Raw genomic sequence first — 22075 nt, forward strand, 5'->3', positions numbered from 1 at the left:
ACTGATAAACATTATCGGTTTTGATGAGGGAAAAAAACTATACCGAGTGCGGACTAGAACCCTCAACCTCCGACACGCTTGGCAAAAATTCTGCCACTGGACTATCACAATACATATGCAATGCAGGCGGATCTATGTATTTATTCACGATACTAACAACATTATATTAGATCTCATTTTACGACCAATTAAACCCGAAGTACCATCACATTTTTGGTCGGACATCATAAATTTTTATTTATTTCAATCAGTAAGCTACAGGACATCGTCTTTCAAACCATGACCTGCGCGAAAGAGAAAAAAGAATGAATGCGTCATTGTACCCAGCACTTTTGAAAATGCCCTTCCGAATGCGTCTCTGTCCCCACCACATTTCAAACCAAACTGACGCCCATGCATTTCAGGGCCATACCCGTAACGCCAACACTTTGTTCGAGTCGGGATAAAAGGATAGAGTGGTTTACAGTATCGAAGGCAGAAGTCAAATCCAAAAGGACTAAAACAGCTGATTTTCCTGAATCAACTGCTAAAAGAAGATCGTTGTATACTCTTAGAAGGGCGGTTTCAGTACTGTGGCGGGGTTTAAAACCAGACTGGAACTTTTCATAAATGCAAAAAGCATCTAGATAAGATTGCAGTTGATTAAAAACTACCTTCTCCAAGACTTTAGATAAAAATGGGAGTTTAGAAATGGGTCTAAAATTTGAAAAAACCGAATGATCCAGATTTTTCTTTTTTAAGAGGGGTTGCACAATTGCATCTTTAAAAGCTACGGGAACACACCCTGAGAGGAGAGATGAGTTAACCAAGCTTAAAATACTGGAACCAACAATGTTAAAAACATCCTTGAGTAATCGAGCTGGGATACTATCCAGCAGGCAGTTTGTAGGACGGAGCTGCTTAACTATATCATAGAGAACATGTATAGTGACTGGCTCAAACTGCTGGAAGACAGCTTGGTGTAAAGATGGAACCGAGGGGTCCCTAGTAAATGTAAAAACTCAGGCCAGCAATTTTATCTATGAAATATTTCAGAAAATTTTTGCACAACAAAGTGGATGGCACAACACAATCTATTTCACAAGGGTTAACAAGAGAGTTAAACACTTTAAAAAGAACCTGCGGCCTCTGATTATTATTTGCAACCAAGTGAGATAAAAATTGTGTTTTAGCGGATTTAACCGCTGCCTGGTATTTATGTAATGAATCCTTTAAAATTTGAAATGACACTTGAAGTTTGTCCTTTTTCCACTTTCTTTCAGCCGTTCTGCAGACACGTCTGAGAGAGCGGGTATGGTCATTTAACCATGGTTCAGATAGCTTTTTAGTGCGTTTTTCCCTTAGTGGGGCAACAAAATCTAGTATTTCAGTACAGGTAGAGTCAAAGAAGTTTGTGAGTTCATCCACATCAAAAATACAATCTTCAAGGTTGTACAGCACTGAATCTTTAAAAGCAGCAGAAAACTGTGAGGCAGTTTGAGGGTTAATAGAACGTGCACTGCGTGCTGGAGCAACAGTCAAAGTGTCCGAGCAAGGGACAGTTATAGTAAAAACAATGGGTAGATGATCCGACATACCAATGTCACATATTTCCCTAACGGCAACATCTAAGCCATATGACAGTATAAGGTCCAAAGTATGACCTTTTTCGTGTGTCGGACCAGTGACAGACTGCATAAGATTAAAAGAATCAATAAGATTAATAAAATCCTTAGACATTGGTCTGGGTTCACAGCATACATGTATATTAAAATCACCAACAATTAAAAAGCGATCATATTTTAACGCGATCCCAGCCACAAAATCAGTGAAGTCCTGAATAAAATCCTTGTTAAACTTTGGAGGTCGATACACCACCGCGCATAATACAATCACTGGGAAATTTAACTCAAACAACTGCAGCTCAAAGCTGGATGAGGTGTCAAACAGGATCTCTCGACATTGAAAAGTACACTTAAACACAGACGCTAGCCCTCCACCTCTACCTGTGATCCTAGGGGAGCTGAGGAAACCACATCGGGGAGGGAGAAGTTCGGAGAAGGACGTAAGATCGCCATCATGGAGCCAAGTTTCCGTTAAGAACATGAGATCCAACTCCCGAGAGGTGAAGAAGTCATTGAGGAGAAAAGTCTTGTTGGCTAGCGATCTAACATTAAACAAAGCCAAACGAAGAGTTTGATTCTCACTGGGTGTGGCTGCAGATGCCACACGATCTAGCGAGCGCAGGTTCGAAAAATCCACATCACCACCTCGGTGAATCCGAGCCCACCTTGGAGAAGATGGCACCGTTAGCAGATGAGCCTCGGGGATAATCTGTGGGTCAGGGAAAACAGGACGCAACCAGCGATCTCTCATCCTCAGCGAACGCCCGGCAACAGCAGGAACGTAGCATCCATCAGGACACGTCACAGAGGTGGACGCCAGGTAAGCCTTAAGTCGTACCAGCACACCTCCGCGTTTTCCCCGTCTCCTGTAACGTTTCTTGCGGGGAAGAACAACACCAGGTGAACGGCGCAGATACTCTGGTATGTCTGATAGCAAAGGAGGAAGTTTCGAGGTCCAGCGGTCTCCCAAGTCATGTCCTTCAGACAATATATCAACAGTTTTTCGAATGTTGAAAAGTGTATGACGATCATAAACTAGCAAAGCAGAGACACCTTGACAATATGTACTGATAAAGAAGGCAATAGCAAGCAGCAAATAGCAAGCAGCAAACTGAGGAGATGCGGCAGAGACCGACGGCTTGCCAAACATTCTGGCGCCATCAGTGCAGCCCAGTGCTGCAAATTAGACTGGGGTTATCAAGATGTGCATAGACCCTCTGGAGCATGTAGATGAGGGCATCATCTACTACACTGATGTTGGGCTGGTATGAGAACTGTAGAGGGTCAATGAATGTGCACACTTTGGGCCTGATGTAAGATAGAACCTTAGGTGTCTTCATTATGTGAGAGGTGAGGGCGATGGGTCTGTAGTCTTTGGGCTCTGTCGGTTATTTCCTCTTGGGAACAGGGACCAGGCATGATGTTTTCCACAAAGAGGGAATCCTCTGCAACTGCAAGCTCAGATTAAATAGAGCCAGAAAAAAACAACCACATCTTGTGTCGTTGTTTTGACGTGTAGGTCCATTTTTGAGGAGGTACGCGCCAGGGTAAGGCGTATGGTACTCGACTATGTGTAGAATACGCCTTACGTAGCACGTACACTCGACGCTTGATGAAAAAGTTGTGCCTAAAGACTCGTCATTCTTCTCTGATGCAGTTTTCAAAGCACTATTGTATCATACACTGTACCGATGCTCGAAATGACAACACCACGTGATTGATGACATTTGAAGCTTCGAACGTAATGCAGTATCCGAAGAAGAAAAATTGGCGCTTCGCCACCACACAAGATGCATAAAAAGAGAAATGATTATCGAGGAGGCATCATTTATAAATTATTTAACAGTATACTTCCTTTCAACATAAATTGTAAAAATAATAATAATAATAAATAAAATAAATAAAAATAATAAAATAAATAATTATAAATTAATAAATAATTTATTATTATTTTAAATAAATTAAAATAATAAATAAATAAAATGTTTAACTAGTCACGTCAATTACTAATTATGATCACATACTAGTATATTTATTATTGATCAATATGTGACTCCGTTGACCAGGTTACACATGACACGAGTTGTGGTCTCATTGGCACAAATGAATTTAGATCCGACTGTATAGAAATGTATTGATCCCAGATTGATTCCACTCCTGTGTCACAGACTTCTGAAGATTTGTTTGACCACCAGATGCCGCTATCGTCTTAAAAAAAAAAAAAATATATATATATATATATATAAAAAAATATATATATATATAAAAAAAAAAAATATATATATATATATATAGGCCTATATATTGTAGCGACATTGAGATGTGCCTTAATTAGCTCAAATTATGCATAGGGAATTTTAATAATTAATCATGAATATGATTAATATATTGCATATTACAGTTAAATTATCGAAATTGAAAATAGATCGATTGTATATATGAATGGTAAATCATAACGAATTATAATTCCTCATTCATATATCAATGGTCTCATTACAGATCGATTATATGAGACAACTTTAAGGGAATCAATTTAGTTTATCAAACAATCGGTTTGTCCAGCAAACAGCCGTAAGGTTAACTAACCAACTTCTCAACAAGGTTGTCCCTTTTTATAAACTCCAAGAAATCTCAATGTTCCGGCCGTGAACATTAATTTTCAGGTGTTTATAAAATTTACGTTACTGATATATTAACAACTTGTAAAGCTTTTGTAGCAGGACCGCATTTCATTGACTTGTAAAGTATGAGCATTCAAAAACAATCAAGAATATAATGGTTTTAATAAAATGAAACTACGGATACAGAATTCTACATTGAAACACGGGATACATGTATGTACAGTAAACAGTAAAACTAATGATACAGACGAACAACAAACAGGAGTGAGAGAGAGAGATTGCGAGAGCGCAAGATTGGGAGTGAGAGAGAGAGAGAGAGAGAGAGAGAGAGAGAGAGAGAGAGAGAGAGAGAGAGAGAGAGAGAGAGAGAGAGAGAGAGAGAGAGAGAGAGAGAGAGAGAGAGAGAGAGAGTGAGAAGATGAGAGATCTTCTGGTTTGGCAACATTCATCACAGACAGAACCTTTTTAGACACCAAGGATCAACAGATCTCAAATAAGCATAGTAAAACGGATACTTGCACAGGTACAGCTCTTGGGTGTGACCGATCTGAAAACGGCGTGTGGGTGTATCTCTGTCATGTGGATGCCGAGCGTTCGGGTTCGTCCAGCGAGCGCGGCGTGTTTGAATGTCCTTGTAGGTGAAGCTTGCCAGTCTGGTTGTGTTCATTTTCTTCGCGAGAAGACATGAACAGAGGAGACTTCGAAAAAGATAAAATAAACTTGAAGAAAACAAAAAGAGAAACGATGGATCATCACACTAAGGCGATGTCCAGACGCACGAGGAGTCACATGATGAAGCCACGAAGAGCAGGAAGAGCCAGGGAGTTTTGGCAGAGGGTTTTCAGGAAGCTTTCAGAAGCGTTTCAGCAGCCGTAAGGGAAGCTCGGCGCGTCTCTTTAAGGACACTTAGGTTCACGCCCCTTCTGGCATGAAGGCACCAATCAGCTGGGAGAAAAGTGCCCGCGGAAGATTCCTCTTTGTCTTGTCAGGATCATTTATGATGGTATAACATTTTGTCATTCCTACCCAGAAAGATTGTACAAACCGGACAATAGATTTTACAGTAATATCCTATGTATGACTGGTTCAGTCAAGACAAGACGGTCAAACAGCTACCAGACATGGCAGGTAAAAGTAGAAGAACATAGTTACATTCATATGCAGAATTACAAGCATTTTAAAGTTGGTTAACACACAATAAAATTGTCAGTACTTCCAGTATGGCATGTGACGACATCTAAGCACAAAAAGAATACATTTAAAACATTTAGAGGTACTTTTCTCTGAAAAGTTCCATGGCTGGTGTTTGTGTGTGTGGAATGCGTAATTGTCTGTCAGCACTCAGGCAGCATTGTGAATTGACTTACTCATTGCACAATGCTCTGTTGTGAGGTGGTCAGACCAAGGAGACCCTAAAGGGGTCGCGTGGTCTTCGGCCGGACTCGTGATCTCATCTCGAGTCACATGTCCAGAGCTGACTCAACTCGTAAGCAAAGCATTCCGTTGTTCATTCATTAGAGAAAGATGCTGCATGCGCGAGTCATAGTCAATGATTTAATCAATTCAAAACACTATCCCCTTTGTTTCACGAATGGAAGTTAAGGGGAACTTAACTAAATTAGAATCTAGTTAATTCACTCCCCATACCAGAGCTGGCTCGATTACCTATCTGATTATCACTACAATATATATATATATATATATATATATATATATATATATATATATATATATATATATATATATATATATATATATATATACATATACTCACCTAAAGGATTATTAGGAACACCTGTTCAATTTCTCATTAATGCAATTATCTAATCAACCAATCACATGGCAGTTGCTTCAATGCATTTAGGGGTGTGGTCCTGGTCAAGACAATCTCCTGAACTCCAAAATGAATGTCAGAATGGGAAAGAAAGGTGATTTAAGCAATTTTGAGCGTGGCATGGTTGTTGGTGCCAGACGGGCCGGTCTGAGTATTTCACAATCTGCTCAGTTACTGGGATTTTCACGCACAACCATTTCTAGGGTTTACAAAGAATTGTCCAGTAACATCCAGTATGCGGCAGTCCTGTGGGTGAAAATGCCTTGTTGATGCTAGAGGTCAGAGGAGAATGGGCCGACTGATTCAAGCTGATAGAAGAGCAACTTTGACTGAAATAACCACTCGTTACAACCGAGGTATGCAGCAAAGCTTTTGTGAAGCAACAACACGCACAACCTTGAGATGGATGGGCTACAACAGCAGGAGACCCCACCGGGTACCACTCATCACCACTACAAATAGGAAAAAGAGGCTACAATTTGCAAGAGCTCACCAAAATTGGACAGTTGCAGACTAGAAAAATGTTGCCTGGTCTGATGAGTCTCGATTTCTGTTGAGACATTCAGATGGTAGAGTCAGAATTTGGCATAAACAGAATGAGAACATGGATCCATCATGCCTTGTTACCACTGTGCAGGCTGGTGGTGGTGGTGTAATGGTGTGGGGGATGTTTTCTTGTCACACTTTAGGCCCCTTAGTGCCAATTGGGCTTCGTTGAAATGCCACGGCCTACCTGAGCATTGTTTCTGACCATGTCCATCCCTTTATGGCCACCATGTACCCATCCTCTGATGGCTACTTCCAGCAGGATAATGCACCATGTCACAAAGCTCGAATCATTTCAAATTGGTTTCTTGAACATGACAATGAGTTCACTGTACTAAAATGTGTATATATATATATATATATATATATATATATATTTTTTTTTTTTTTTTTTTTATCAGGATACTTGTCTGATAAGGCATGTAAAATTCTCTTTCATTTGCCCCTTCAAAAAAATCCACTTGTCCCAGTGTGGTGAAGAGATCCCACTGAAGAGATGGGTCCCCAGCTTAGGACCACATTAGTATGCCAGTAGTATGCCTGATCTAAATCGGTTCTCGCAAAACTGTTGATAAGAAAAATAGTTATAAACTCAAATTAACATTATTTTATGGTTCTTTTAATAATAAAATGTGTACAACATATTGCGCTGATTATTACGATAAAAATAATGACAGTTATAATTGCATTACGAATTTCTTTGAATGCGGTAAGGCAGTATAAGCTCAGGTAAAGCTCAGCTAACGTTATCATGCTCATCGAATAGCTGCATACTATGCTACTATCTAAGCTAACTAAAAAACACTAAGATAGGAAAAAAATTTAAATTCACAATCTATAGCTGCGGTTATTTATGAAACATACAAGTTAAAAGACATTAATGACTCGTTATAACGTAGTTAAAACAACTTCTATAATAAAGTGATTTTGTCTGATTTGTAACCAGGCACTTAAGGGATTACCCATAAAACGTACTTTGAACCAATCAGATTGCTTGGGTCCTAAGCTGGGACCCATCTCTTAAGTGGGACTCAACACTTCACCACACCGGACAGGTGTTAATGTCGAACCCTGATATATATTATGTTATTAAACTCTTGCATCAGCTGGTTACTGCAAATTTTCTATGCAGAAATCAAAGGTGGAGCCTGTGTATGCAAATTTCAGCAAACAATTATCAAAACAGAATTAACTGGTGAGCTCATATGGGCCCTGACTCACACATATTTATTCTCCGCCAGGATCTTTTACTTTCGTCTATTCTAGTTCTTTGTGCCACACGGTTTGATTTCATCTGAATTTTTTTGTTTGTTTTTTTGCAGTTGTATACGTCTGAAATTGTGTTGCTTTGCTCTAGTTTAATTTAGCGGTTCACAAATAGTAGATCTAGTCAAAATATAGAACATACAGAAACTCAAATGTATATTCTATTTTTAGCTTAACATGCATGGAAATTTACTAACTTTATTAAATATTGATCCCACCCTTCACTGTTCTCTGTACTCTTGTATAAAGAGAAAATTGTCAAATTCAGCACAAGCACATCATCGCTCTCTAGTGTCCAAAGCAGAAAATCACATCTCTCTAAGAATTTTACCTTTACGATAGGGTGCGCTATAGTTACTGCTGTTCTATTAAAAACATTTTTGTTTACATGATTACATGTTATTCTCACAATAGCAGTAAAATCCCCACTACTTCGTGTTTATCTTTTACATTTTCCTTTTATAGAAAGCCTATGGAGGCTTGTTTCTTCCACTGAAAAAAAAAACTTTTTTGTTGCGAGTTTGCATTTGAATCTGCATTTCTGACTTCTTTTCTAAGAATTGTGAGACATAAACCTGCAGTTACGAGTTACAAAAAAAAGACTGCATTTTTTCTTCATATATCTCTCAATTGTTTCTATATCTCACAATTATGACTTTATTACTTGCAACTGCATTTATATCTCACAGATCTGAGGAAAATTTAGAATTGTAAGATAAAATGTTACAATTATTACATTTAATTTTTTTATTCAGGGGCTTCCATATACTGTTTAATATGTTCAGAAGTTCTTCATAAATGTTCATATTCACATCATTATATATTTACATGCAATGTGGGGATTCAGCTTTTATTGTCAGATGAACCTACACTATAGCTGTGTCCCAATGTGAAGGCTGTGTCCCAATGTGAAGGCTGCATCCTCCGATGGCCGCGGACTTCGAAGGATGCAGCCTATTCGTCCTTCGAAGGACGCACAATGTAGCCTTTGCAGGATTTCCTTATTGCGCATCCAGGTGTTCCCGATTACCGCTCCTGGCGCCAAGCAACGGTGCGAGAGTACAACTGCCATCCTGATCTTTCATTTCATATAATTGAATAAATAGCTATGGATCCAGAATTGGCTATTGTTATTTTTTGTTTATATTTTACTGGAGGACATGGTGAGGATGTTTCAATCGTGTATTTTCGGCAAGATCATGGCCAGGGCTGGTTTGCTGCGTCCCAATTCAGAAGCTGTTTCCTGAATTGCCAGATTACACTTTAAACTGTTCAAGTAGGCTATTGGGTGTTAAAGGTGGGGTATGTGATTCTCTTTTTTGTCCATTTTTTTCAAAATCACTTGAAATCCTATTCCTTACCCACTTACAGCCACTGAGTTAGAAGCACTGAAATGAAAATTAAGCAATTTAATCATCTGTGGAACGGGCAGGACTCGAAAAACTCCAGCCAATCATTTCAAAGACCACCTGGAATCATTGGACAGTAAGTTCGTCAATCAAACGGTCGTACCACACCCCCCTCCCCCCAGCGCGCGTGACCCCCTTCCTGCGCATACGCAAAGCTCGTGACGCATGCGCATCTCGTCAGTAAAGCCGGTTCCATGATTAGTAGTAAATCGTCATTACAATCTCTCGCGCATCTGAGTTTTCGCTCGTGCATGATTGCGCGTCCATGTTCTTCGAATGGGTGGAGTCAGGGCCAGCGTTGGAGGAAAGAAGGTAGGACCATCTGAATTGTATATTTTCAAAATCTGCCGGTCGTTTTCCAAATCACATACCCCACCTTTAACTTCGATAAAATAGTGTAATGAAAAGAAAAGAAAGCATACATGGGCATATGGTTCAAATGTTCACTTATATCTTACCTTGATGCGATTTTTTAGGCTAGTGTAGCCTATTCTTTTTATTATGTAGCATAAATGGACAATATAAATGATGAATATGAATATGGTACATATATATTTCAACCCCGTATTATGGAGGGGAAAAAACTCCATCTGTGGGAAGAAAGAAAAAAATCCGTGGCGACGTGCAATCCGTCCCTTCATGTGTACTCACAATATTTTTTATGTGTAAACACAAATGTATAAAAATACACAATTTTTAAATATTTCAAATAATGTAGGCTATTTGTAGAAATGTTAGTCTTGGGTCCGTGTACTTCTGCGTCCATTCGTTTTTGCACAAATAAAAGTAGTTGCGAATGATGTATTATTATTTTCTGTATGACCAGAAATGATAGAGTAGCCTATTTTAAGTTGTTTCCACTGTCATAGAAAAATGCAAGTGTCCGCGCCGTGCCATGCAGTGCGCGCTCCACACTCCGCACAAGCACTTGGATATGCGTCAAAATCTTGTGCTTGTATTTATGATAATCTTAGCCCTGTATTATTATTGTCTAACCTGTATTATGACTAACATTTGACAAATTGCTTTGTTCCTTTTTTTTTTATAAAAGCGGCTTCTAAATATGTAGCCTAAATGTACTAATAATAATAATGATAATTATTATTATTTGTGTTTATAATTATGAGTTCACTGAAGACAGTAATATGTTAATCATAAAATAATTTATGAATGTTTTATTTTTATATAATAAAACCTAACCTTGTGTTTTTTATATTTCTTTTTTATATGTGAAGTCTTTTTTTGCTTATTCTATACTGAGCTTTTTCCTCCCAAAAAATTGAGTTTTAGAAAATTGAAGAAATTATCCATTTTAAAAAATTAAGTTTAAACACAATGCAAAGCATCCCTCATAAACAGGTGGCCTGGTTGAATCATCGTGGGTACGATTTGTTAAACCGAGGGAACAGTTTAAGAATTCGTGAGTACAGTTTATAAACTGAGGCGAGGGATTGCACAACCGTCGCCACGGATAGTTTTTTCCCCCCACAGGAGACTTTCCGGGCTCCGTACTACGAGAATATAAAACCCAGTTGAATATAAAAAAGTGCAGTTCAAATGTTACTCCCGCTCGTCATTTGTAGCTGTCAGTTGCTAGGCGACAAGAACAATAATCCGTCATTTTTTTTAAATGAAAATGCTGTCGTCACCGGCGCGCAACGACTTATGGGGTAGGATCGGGTAGGATAGGCCACGAAGGATCCATTTATGTATCCTTCCTTTCACGGGGAAATGAAGGGTGCATTTGGCATCGCTTTTGAATCAGGGTAGCCTTCATCGCGCCCCGATGACGCAACCGGCCTTTGAATACGGCCTTCGAAGGATGCGAAATTAAATTGGGACAGCCTTCATCGCGCCGAGTTGACGCAATCGACCTTCAAATGCGGCCTTCGAAGGACGCAGCCTTCACATTGGGACACATCTTATATTACAAAAGTATTGGGACACCCCTCCAAATCATTGAATTCAGGTGTTCCAATTACTTCCATGGTCACAGTTGTATAAAATCAAGCACCTTGGCATGCAGACTGCTTCTAAAAACAGTTGTGAAAGAATGAGTCGCATGCTGAGGCGCACAGTATGCAGAAGTCGCCTATTTTCAGCAGATTCAATAGCTACAGACCTCCAAACTTTGTGTGGCCTTCAGATTAGCTCAAGAACAGTGTGTTGAGCTTCATAGAATGGGTTTCCATGGCCGAGCATCCAAGACTTTGTAGGAATAGTTTGGGGATGGCCCCTTCCTGTTCCAACATGCGCACCAGTGCACAAAGCAAGGTCCACAAAGACATGGATGAGTGAGTTTGGTGTGGAGGAACTTGAATGGCCTGTACAGAGTCCTGACCTCAACCTGATAGAACACCTTTGGGATGAAATAGACCAGAGACTGCGAGCAAGGCCTTCTCGTCCAACATCAGTGCCTGACCTCACAAATGCACTTCTAGAAGAATGGTCAAAAATTCCCATAAACATACTAAATCTTTGTGGAAAGCCTTCCCAGAAGAGTTGAAGCTGTTATCGCTGTAAAGGGATTCAAAAAAGGGATTAGCTCCCTTCAGATTAAGAATGGGATGCCTTTAAAGTTCATTTGCATCTAAAGGCAGATTTTCCAAAACATTTGGCAATAGTGGTATATACACACATAAGAGCCATTACATTATAACCACCTATCTAATAACCTGTAGGACCTCTTTTAGGCCGTGTATCCCCCAAACCGTTTTTAGCCAGCTGAAAACGCTAGGCACTCTGCTGAAAACGCCTAGCTGTGGGCACTTGAGAGCGTTTTGGCAGCGCTGCGTTTTTTCAGTTTAGACGATTCGTTGCTATGATACAGAATATCCGCAGCACAGTTTACTTGTAACTGATTTCGTAGATAATTAGTTTCATACTAAAAATTTATTTTTCATCCATTTTGTTCGGTTACCTCTGCTGGTTGACGTCGTTGTTCAGAAAAAATGTTGTGACAGTTGGTCGGTGTGGTATTTGTCCCGCCCCTCCTCCACTGTGATTGGACGGCTGGGTAAAAAGTGACTTGATGAGCGCAGCGTTTTACCCAAAGTTGAAAATTTTTCAACTCTTGGCGACCAGTAAAAAACGCCGGGCGCTCAGCGCTTGAGCGTTAAATACACACTCAGCGCCTCGTTAGTACGCTCATGGCGTTTAAAAAACGCGGCGCTCCCATTGAAAACAATTCGAATTTTACACCAGGTGCGTGAAAAAACGCTTTGGTGGACACACGGCCTTAGACTACAAAACAGCGGACAGCCGTGAGGTATTGATTTGACGAAGTGGCGATGTATCTGGTACCATAATGTCAACAGCAGGTCCTCCAGTTCCTGTTCATTGTGGGTTGGTGCTGATGTAGTGCAAATCCTCTTTTCCAAGTCAAACCACAATTGTATTATTGAGTTTATGTCAGGTTAATTTGGAGGAGATGGCCATTATCCTGTTGGTAAAATGGCCATCACCGGCAGAGAACACAGTTGCCATGAATCGGTGCACTTGGTCCGCAATATTGTTCAGATACCTGACATCTGTCAGAGATTGTGCTGTTTGGATAATGAGGATTAAAGTGTACCAAGAAAACATTGCCTACAGCATTACACCGCCACCGCCTGTATCTGTCCAAAAGTGCATCCACATTGCCTCTGTTGGTAATCGCCATATCCACACTCGGCTATTGACGTGATGCACCAGAAATCTTGATTCATCCAATCATCCACTGTCCAGTTTCGATGATCTTAGGCCTATTTCATGTTTTACTGACGATGACATGCAGTTAGTGAAATTTGACCCTAAAGTGTGACTAATAAATTTGCTATTGTTTTTCTCCCTCAGTATCAAACAGATTCTCATGTTTTTTCCCCAGTAGATTAAAGTGCCAAAAAAGCTGTTTAAAGAAGAAGCACAGAAACTCTTCACCTACAAACTAAACACTCACACACTGAATGCCCAGTGTCACCGACACATGATTGTCCACCCAACGGATCAAACCACATTTTGAAAACTAACGGCAGCAGGTTTCAGTTTGACTCTGAAGATAAACCCTAGTAAAGCCAGTACTGTGAGATAAAACACGGTTTTAATTTTATACTCTGGTTTTTCCATTCACTGAAATTTAGAATAAATACACATAATTTTAAAATCCCTAGAGTTATGCTCAATTTCACTATGAAATTACACAGTTCTCACAATATTCTTCTACTTTTATCCATTTGAAACAGTCAGGTAACTACGCTCTCAGAAGAAAAGCTGTCACTGAGGCGGTACTGCTTCTAATATGAACCTTTTGATAAAAATAAAGAATATTTTTTATTCATCGAGAACAGTTAAAATCTTAAGGGCCTGAAGAACTATAACCTTATATCATATGCAAATGCACTGTGTGAACTAGGAGGGCCAAACGCTGCATAGGAGGATTCACACAACACTAACAGTTCTGCTGTTAGATCACACACTGAACCACTGAAGAAAATGTTTCACGCGTTACTTTTGTTCTTTTTTTACTGTTGGAGTCTGACTGGTAAGTTATATAAGCATTATTATGGCTTGTCCTTTTTTTTTTATGTTTCAGTGTGAATTAGAATTTTATGTAACAAAATAATTGTAATTATGAATATTGTATGAACATAATACAACATCTTCTAACTTTGAATGCGGGTCTCTTTTGGGATTAGGATTAGGTTTACAGTGACATTTTCAGGTCTGGAAATGGTCATGAATATAATGGAAATCTCTACAGTGAATGTAAATGTTCAGAAAGAAATATCAGGCCATTTTTGTCCTTTTAAAAATATTTCTGTGGCTAATAATCTACAAATGTCATGGAAATTCACAAGTCAAAATGTGCAGCAAATTTACAGTGCAGACTATCCAGTGATCTAAATCTCTCATTTATTTAAAATATGTATTAAAAATATCCAGCACAATTAAAACTGTACTTTCAATCTGCAATAATTATCATGCTTTTTGTAACTATCATAAATTTTTAAACTTTAAACACTGATTGTTCTCTCCATTTTTAAACAAATGAAAGTGTAAGGATGTTACATTAAAGTTCATTTGCATGTAAAGGCAGATGTTCCAAAACATTTGGCAATAGTGGTATATACACACCGAAGAGCCATTACATTATAACCACCTATCTAATAACCTGTAGGACCTGCACCAATAAGGTTGATATTTAATAGTTCATATTTTACATTTTGTTTTGAGTTTGTGCTTGTTTTGGATATTCTCTACTTTAAATGTAAACAAAACTAATTTCAGGCTTTGTAAACCATCAGTGGCCGTAATCTGTGTAAATCTGTGTGTTCATCAGGTGTGTTTGGTGATTCAGTGTCAGTGATGGAGGGAGATTCTGTTACTCTAAACACTGATCTTGCTGAAATACGTAAAGATTACCGCATAAAGTGGCAATATGGACCTGAAAACTCTCTGATAGCTGAAATAAAAAACTACAAGCAAAATATTTCCACATTTAATGGCACTGATGGGAGATTCAGAGACAGACTGAAGCTGGACGATCAAACTGGATCTCTGATCATCTTAAACATCACAACTGAACATACTGGAGTTTATCAACTAGAGATAGGTGGAGCGAAACTGACATCAAAAACATTCAATGTTTCTGTCTATGGTGAGTAGAAATCATTTGTCCAAATGTTCACATATTTTATTTACATATTTAGATGTTACATCATTTTATAGATAACAGACACATTCAGTGACCATCAACACACTAAACACACACTCAACATAGAATTTATTACACCGATTCACTACAATTCACAACACCTAAACTAGACCGATTGTTCATATTTATCTCTATTCTCTCATGATTTCCAGCTCGTCTGCCCACTCCTAACATTACCAGAGACTGTTCATCATCTTCTTCATCATCATCATCTTCATCATCATCACCATCATGTTCACTGGTGTGTTCATCAGTGTTGAATGTGTGTGATGCGACTCTCTCCTGGTACGCAGGAATGAGTGTATTGTCCAGCATCAGTGTGTGTGATCTCAGCATCAGTCTCTCTCTACCTCTGGAGGTGGAATATCAGGATAAAAACACCTACAGCTGTGTGCTGAACAATCCCATCAGCAACCAGACCACACATCTGGACATCAACACACTCTGTCACACATGTGCAGGTACAGCAGCACTGATGATATATGTGTGTGTTTACTGACCTGATCTCTGTCTTCTGTTGTAGATCAGACTGATGCATTCACTTACACTAATGACTGTCTCTCTTTTCCTCTCCTTCAGTTCCTCCAGTCTCAGTGTCTCTGATAGTGTTGATCTCTGCTGGATCTCTGATGATTGTTGTTGTAATCTTCTGGATCTGCAGGAAACACAGAAAAACTCATAAAGATGGCAAGTATTTTTAAACTTTTAAACAAGGAAAATAAGAAATAATTCTTTGAAAATATGTTCTAAATATTTTAGCCAACTGATAGCCCTATTTTGTCATTTAATTACAATGATTCTCATAATTTTCATTGTCATAATAAATGTCTATTTCTAATTGTATGAAATGACACTTTACGTCGCTCTTTACTAATCTCTCACAAAAAAAGTGATTCTCAAACTGCATCAACACTGGAAATGCAAAAACAGAAAAGTTAATTTTTATGAATATAAAATGTAAGGATGTGGCTGGTGCTCTAAAATCTATGTATATGAATGATGATTTTTGTTGTGCTTGTTGAACCTAAATACTGATTAAACACAAAGAATGTAAAATACTTTGTCAAATATCCCATTTGGGTTTGATTTGTGTCTCTCTAAATAGAATGATAAACACATTTGTAGGAATTTTAGTGTGAGGAAAAAGTTATAGGCCAAATGGCAAAAAAATGTCAGTGTTACTTTGGTGTTAACTGGAAATCCCTAATAATAACAACATAAATATTGTGAAGAAGCAGATCTAGTTAAGATTGAGTTTTGTTGTTTTAATGCATCTATAATTTCAAACAGTTGAGACTCGTGAAGAAGAGATCACTTACGCTGAGACGACATTCAACAAAAGAAACACACAGAAATCGGTGAGACAATGTATTGTTAATATTTTCAGATGTAGATCAGTGTGCGGTTTTGATTTTGTCTGTATAATATTGAAGCCCATTTCTACCAGATAATAGAAAATAATAAAATAAATAAAAATATTTAAGAAATAATAAAAAAAATAAAATAAGAAATAAAAATCATGCTCTGGTAAATCATAATTATGACAAAAAGACGATATATGACATACTAAATAAAAATTGTGAGATTAAAGTCATAATTATGACTAACATCAAAAATATCACATATAAACAGTAAAAAGTTCAAAATATGGCTTAAAATGTTGATATTATGACATACAATTTTGCATTTGGCATTTTTAATCTTACAATTTTGACCCTTTGTCCTAAATATGATTAAACTATAATTTATGATTTTTTTCTTATGTGGCGGTAATGGTGTTTCGAAGCATACTGATCTATCACATACAGTAAATCTCAAACACAACAGCACCATCAGATGTTTTTAAAAGACTTGTTACTTTAAAAAACTATATCACATTACATAATTATTATATCTTGTGTAATGCATATTTACAGAGAGTTGAAGAGGAGGATCATGTGGAATATGCACCAATAAAATTCAGAAGATGATCAAACTTTAATGTTGTTCTGAGTACAAGACCCAGATTGTGTGATCATTTCACTGTGAATCTCCTGAACAACATCAGACTCTGAGTCAATGGTTAGTTTCATCCTAAAGGGTTTAAAGTATGATAATTAAAACCAGATTAAATAAATGCTCTCCTAAATATTTCAAAAGAATTGATGTTAACTGCAATACAGGGACTTTAAACTAATTATGTAAATCATGTGGCCCATTGCAGCATTTTTATGTTTGCAAAACATAGATGCAAACTAGTGATCCAAAGGTGACAAAGTAAACTCTGCTGTGGCCTCATATATTTATATAAATGTGGTTTGATCTGTTGAGTAGACAAACAACTTATGCATGAGAATGTTTCTGCTGCTGGATGTTTGCATTTGATGTCTGAGGTCTCAATAAAGCGTTTGTGTGCCTGAGGTGTAATCAGTGTGTCGGTGCGAGTGTGCCTGAGGTGTCATCAGTGTGTCGGTGCGAGTGTGTCTGAGGTGTCATCAGTGTGTCGGTGCGAGTGTGTCTGAGGTGTAATCAGTGTGTCGGTGCGAGTGTGTCTGAGGTGTCAGTCTGTGTTCACAGCATGTCGTTGCAAGGATTTTTTCATTTAATGCACAAATGAAACCGTCGATGACTTCTCTAGGGAAGCCACTTTACTACAAAATACTTAACTCATTCATGCTGCTGTTTGACAAAAAAAATGTCCAAAATCAAACTGATATTTTACTTTGAAGATTGTAAATATTGTTTACTTTGTGTGCATGATGATCCTGCAGTTAAGCAGTGCTCCTCTCAGAAATAAAGGTACAAGAGCTGTCAAAAGGTTATTTGTGCCTTATTTACCCTTAAGGTGCATATTAGTAACTAAATGGTCGAAAAGGTACAGAGCGAGTGACAGCTTATAGCTTTTTTTCTGAGATTGCGGTTTCAATTCTTTCTAAGCAAAACTATACTTGATCCCTAATTTCTTAAAGGTAACTTACATCCGTTTTTTCTGCCAGTGTCTGGGTCATTTTAAGAACAAATGCACTGTATGACTGGCAATTTTTTATTTGAATTTGATGGTTGTTACAAAGCTTGTGAAATCAAGATCATATAGAAAATCTCACCTTGATAGTGATAAAGTCCAGGCACAATTATTTGAGGACTGCTCCAGATATATCCACTCCTGCTCCAGTTCCAGCACTGCAAAAGCCACCTGAGAGTCAGGAAACAAAAAACGAGTGATGCGGTGAAGGAGTGTTAACAAAAGATAAAGGCTAAATGATTTTAACTTTAGTAGGAAGAAGCATTAGCAAATATGTGGTAAGTGCGGTGTTGTTGTGGTCGATTTTAGTAGGCCTGCCTAATGCTACCTCTCGGCAACACCGAATGAGGAATCATTCGTCTGAAGCACAGGACTGTGTTTTTGATAAAGTTTACACGCTGATAAGTTGACTTGAAAAACTCGAGCGGAGTTTATGACGTCACGCGAACATATGCGGTCACACAAAAACATTTTTATGCAGTCTATGGCGGTCACACAAAACATTCTTTCAATTAAATGAAAAGCATCAAATGAGTCGAGGTTCATGCTGTTTCCTTTAATGTAAATAACATCCCGTTTCAAATGTATATCTACCTAATGCTTATGTATTGTAAACCCAAAAACAACCTACGAAAGCAGACATATACACACAACATCGGAAGTGAAATTAATACAATGTTTGACCACTAGAGGACAACAGTCATATGTCCACTTCTTCTTCAAGGGTTTATTGGTGGTTTGTAAACAACGAGCTGGTGCATTTCCGCCATCAACTGGTGTGGAGTGTGGACCAGAATGTCTACTAGGCTATATACATATACAGTAGGCCTACATTGTTTAAAAAGATACTTAAATTAGTTTCTCTAAGTTATTGAAACAATAAATTATAACACCTATCTAAAATCTTTTAATCACATTGTTTTTTCAGCTTTCCTTAAGTTTTGGATCAAATCTTTTTCATATTTCTGACAAAATATCATATTATGTTAGCTGTTTCATCCTATTTCTCAACAGAAATCACAATTTCCTTTGTTATCTTTACCTATTTTGAACAGTTTGATTTACACTATTGTGTCTAAACCTAAGCCTCGCAATTATCTCTTCCTGTCCTATTCCTCACTATTCCTTACTGTAAAAAAAAAGAAGATTAAAAAGAAAAACGTGTTGCCGAAAAATGTTAAGTACAGTCAATCTGGATTTTTAAGTCATTTAAACTTAAGCTGCATTAATTTGTCTTAAAATAACGAGTTGAATCTTGTATAACGTATTAAAAAAAGTTTAAAATTATTTTGATGAGTTAAAGTAATGTGTAACATGTTGTCTTAACTTATTGATCATTTAACATTTATCAATAACTTATTGTTATTGTTATTAATAATCTTCACCACTTATATAAAAAAGAAAATCAAATGCATTGCTAAACCATAAAGCATGTAACCTACATATAAGCATAACAATATTTCCTCCATGTTCTTACTCTAAAATGGTAATTTGTGATTTTCTTCAGTGAATGTGGGAGAAATAAATGTAATTTCTTGGTGTAAGACATAACCTAGCCTGATATCACATTACCATTGTTTTGCTGTGGTAAAAATCACAATAATAACTTACTGTTCCCAGCATCCCACACAGTGTGCTCTTGTTATAATTTTCCTGATATTTCATTAATACAGGGTCCTATTTGGGCCAAAGAACTGATTCACACACAAGTCGCTCACTTGTCGCCACCTACTGGTGTAACTGTATCCTATAGGAAGGTAAATATGTGCTGCAAGCTTTCCTCTCATTAACAAAATTAACACAACTCAACTCTTAAGTTGAGAAAACAGCAAGTATTTTAATTAAGCATAAGAAAAGCATTTGATCATCATAGCAGCATTGGGTGTTTGCAATATGGAAGTCTTGTCACGTTTATTTATATAGCACTTTATACAATATTTGCTTAAAATTGCCACAGCTTTACTGTATTAAACATGAAAAACAGTGTCAGTGTGTAATTTTATCAGAAGTATATATTCATTTTCTACTATCTTGATTATTTAATGTAGGTTTAAATAAATCTGTCATGAAAATGACAGCAAGTGTGTAAATGATTATATTTCAACAACGAATTCGAGTGAAAACTATTTTAAAATATGATTTATAAGTTAATGCCAAAACTGCCTAATGTGCAGCTTACATGTTTGCAACGAGTGTTGATTATTATATTTAAAACTGAATTTAGGCTAATAGTTTGCGCTGTGTTCTTAACCTTTAATATTATAGTAATGTGCACAGGCTCCCCATAGTTTACAGCATTAGCAGAGATATATTTTTTATATCCTTTAGAACATGTTGTTATAATTTAATTAAAGACAGAGACACAATTTGTTCAGTAAAACACTGTTTAATAATAAATCAATAAAAATTAAGTTTAGTTTTCACCACAAATTCTCCACTGTTTACAGGTAAAAACAAATCTGGATTTATTGATTACAAGTCAATTTTATGTTTTCAGACAGCTGTCTAGTTTTGTTTCTTCTTATTAAACACACAGTAAATGTGGCACAATAATGTTTATCACATTAACATACAGAGATCTTTTGAGTTACAAATAAGACAGTGTTGTGGGCTTTACTTTTAAAAGTGTTTAAGGCACTTTTTCCCATGAATGATGTAAAGTTTACAGAAAATGAGCACCAGATGAAAGACACGTACAAAAATAGGAACAAAGAAACAAAGCAATCATCTCCACCAAACATAACATTCAACAAAACAAATACATCAGCAAAACAATTATATATAAAAAATCATTCTTGACAATCACAGCAGAACTGAAAAAACAAAACAAAAACAAGATGAAGATCTGTTGTGTCATTTGTCTTCCATTTCACATGCAAACCAAAAAATAAAATAAAAAATAATTCAGCACCTCATAAAATGTCAGAGATTTTAGTTTGAGGAAGATAAATAAATATCTACCAAATGTATGAAGACTTAAAGTGGTGAAAATCCAGCTTTTAATGTTGTTTATATGTCTATGTGATGTTTTTAATATGCTTTAAGACAAACCATGTGCAAATTCATAAATCAACACAATTGCTGAGTATTTTCTCCTTAAAACTGCAGTGAACTAAAGACAGTCTCAAAAACACGGTTTGAAATCGCTGCTATACAGTATACCATAAGTACACAGTACATATACGCATGGAGAAATAACGCTGTAACATTCTCCCAGACAAACAATACATCAAGTATTTTTCAGTATTTTGAAAACCCAGAGTTTGTTCAACTGGTTTCATGCAACAGGCCTCAAGGGTTAGCGTTACTGTTAAACAATAAACATAGCAATATAGTGACTTTTCCAGCAACAGCAACAATAGAGAGAAGAAAGTTTCAGCTGATCCGCTTCTCTTCATCACGTCCTAATTCACTTCAGTGTCCATTTCAATCATAGTATCAACATGATTTTACATTGTTTTCCTGGCAGCCTCAGCCTGAGTCTTATTCAAGGACATTTTCTTCCTCAAAGCAATGTTTCGGATTAGGTGGCGAGGTATCACATGTCATTATTCTCCTGTAAGAAAATACAAATTCACAAAAGATCAAAGTAGCCTAATGAGGAGGATTGATGTTTCAGTTACACAAGCACCAGTGGTGTAGTCTACGTGATACACAGGTATACGCCGTATACCCACTAGAAAATGTCAAGGATTTCCGTATGCCCACTAGGAAATGTCAAAGATCTCCATATACCCACTTTAAAAAGCGTGAGGATTCGTACCAACATCGTTTTGTGAAAGAAATTTCATTCACAAATTCACCCCGCCGTGACGTATGTGTTTGCGCAGCGACACGGATCGAATCGCGGAATCCAGCAACAAATGTAACTTTGTAAAGCGGAACGTCACACAATTTGGCAATTTTTGAATGTATAAATCAAAAGTAATGATACAATGAATCAAATCTCGATATGTACTAAGTTTCTATGAATATTAAAGCTTAAAAAGACTGCTATTGCAAATAAACTCTGAATGTTCTGCGTGTTTCAGTGAATGAGCGCTCAATGTGTGCTCTACTACACACTGACGCGCGCGTGACACTCGTGGTGTTTTCAGCGTCT

At 37.4% G+C, this 22075-nt stretch overlaps 1 protein-coding gene across 1 annotated transcript in view; it reads right to left on the bottom strand.

The window, feature by feature from the left end:
* Positions 1 to 22075, bottom strand: part of LOC130087032 (uncharacterized) — a 282385-nt gene that overhangs the window by 248577 nt on the left and 11733 nt on the right. The window lies entirely within an intron of this gene.

Source organism: Rhinichthys klamathensis, unplaced genomic scaffold (genome assembly GCF_029890125.1).
Source record: "Rhinichthys klamathensis goyatoka isolate OS25496 unplaced genomic scaffold, OSU_Roscu_1.1 h1tg000103l_1, whole genome shotgun sequence".
Taxonomy (NCBI): Eukaryota; Metazoa; Chordata; class Actinopteri; order Cypriniformes; family Leuciscidae; genus Rhinichthys; species Rhinichthys klamathensis.